The following is a 2,093-nucleotide window of genomic DNA, read 5'->3' as shown; positions in this document are numbered from 1 at the left end:
AGTCATTATTTCCTATTATTAGCGGTTATTTCCCGATTATTCATCATTATTTCCCGATTATTAGTCACTATTTCCTATTATTTGCGTTTTTTTCCCGATTATTAATCATAATTTCCCGATTATTAGTAATTATTTCCCATTAGTAGCCTTTATTTCCAGATTATTAGTCATTGTTTCCTATTATTAGCGGTTATTTCCCTGTTATTAGTCATTATTTCCTATTATTACCTATTATTTTCCCATTATTCATCAATATTTCCAATATTAGTGGTTATTTCCCCATTATTAATTATTTTTCCTATTCATAGCCGTTATTTCCCATTTATTAGTGATTCTTCCTCCATTATTAGGCGGTTTTACCCCATTATTAGTCATTATTACCCCAATTATTAGCAATTATTAACCCTTATAATTACCCAATTGGCCATTATTGGCGGTTTCTCCCTTGCTCACCCTTTATTTGGGATTATTCCAATTTTTCCCTCATTTCCCCGCATTATTAGCGATTATTACCCCATTATTAGCTGTTATTAACGATTATTACCCCCAATAATTTGCTATTATTAGCGATTATTCCCGCCTAAATTATTAATTATTAGCGGTTTCTCCCCTATTTCCCGTTTATTTGGGATCACCTCCCGTTTTCCCCCCATTTTTAGGGAATTTTTAGGGAAAATTCCCAAATTTTTGGGACAATTCCCGCCTTTATCCCTAATATCAAACCCCGCCCCTTATTTACATAACCACACCCCCTAATTATAATACGCACGTCAATCATCCGCCATCACCCCGCCTTCCCGCCAAAACCACGCCCGCTCTTCCTCAGCACTAAACCCCGCCTTCCGCCCCTCTCAACCAATCAGCGCTGGCGGTGAAAGAGAGGCAACCAATCAGCGCTGTCGCTGGGGGAGAAGCAGCCAATCAGCGGCCTCGCCTCGCGGGAGGCGTGGCCTCGCTGTCGTGAGGGGGAGGTGGCGGCCGCCATGACAGAGGCGGCTGAGGGCGAGCGGGTGGGGGACGTATGGAGGATATAGGCGCTCTATAGGGGCGATTTGGGGGGTCTGGAGGGCTCGAAATGGGTCTGGGGGCTTCTAAAAAGGGTCCGGATGGGATTTAAAGGGGTTTGAGGGGGGTATTTGGGGGTGGATTTGGGGTCCTATAGGGGGTATTGGGGGTTCTATAGGGGCTCTGCAAGGGGCGGGGGGGTTTGGGGTCCTATAGGGGACATTGGGGGTTCTGTAGGGGCTCTGTAGGTGCCGCCCAGCCCCTCCCTGGGCTCCTTTTTTTGGTGGGGGGGGAGGGATTCTATAGGGGATCCATGGGTGGATCTATAGGGGATTCCATGGGGGATCCATAAAGGGATTCCATAGGGGATCTATTGGGGTTTGATGGGGGATCTATAGGGGATCCATAAGGGGATTCCATAGGGGATTTGTGGGTGATCCATAGGGGATCCCTAAGGGATTCTATAGGGGGATCCACAGGGGGATCCATAGGGCCCTGCAGCCCGGCGGGGGGCGCTGTCCAGTGCGCCGCCCCCTATAGGGCTCCTATAGGGCACAGCAAGGCCGGGGTCACCTACGGCCGGGGCAGCCGGACACAGCCCCGGCACACGCCGGCCCCTACACACCCTATAGGGGACTCACCCTATGGGGGACTCACCCTATGGGGGACTCACCCTATGGGGGAACCCTACACATTCTATAGGGGAATGATCCTATAGGGGAACCCTGCACATTCTATAGGGGAATGATCCTGTAGGGGAATCCAATAGGGGAACCCTACACATTCTATAGGGGAATGAGTCTGTAGGGGAACCTTGCACGTTCTATAGGGGAACTCTCCTATAGGGGACTCATGCTATAGGGGACTTGTCCTATAGTGGAATCCGATAGGGGAACCCTACACATTCTATAGGGGAATGATCCCATAGGGGACTCATCCTATAGGGGAATCCTAAAGAGGAACCCTACACATTCTATAGGGGACAGGAGCTCCTTAATCCCCTATAGAAGATCCTAAATCCCCCTATGGAAAATCCCAAATCCCCTATGGAAAATCCCAAATTCCCCTATGGAAAATCCCAAATTCCC

The sequence above is a fragment of the Parus major genome, unplaced genomic scaffold (genome assembly GCF_001522545.3).
Source record: "Parus major isolate Abel unplaced genomic scaffold, Parus_major1.1 Scaffold539, whole genome shotgun sequence".
In the NCBI taxonomy this organism is placed as follows: Eukaryota; Metazoa; Chordata; class Aves; order Passeriformes; family Paridae; genus Parus; species Parus major.
This window is presented reverse-complemented; position numbering follows the sequence as displayed.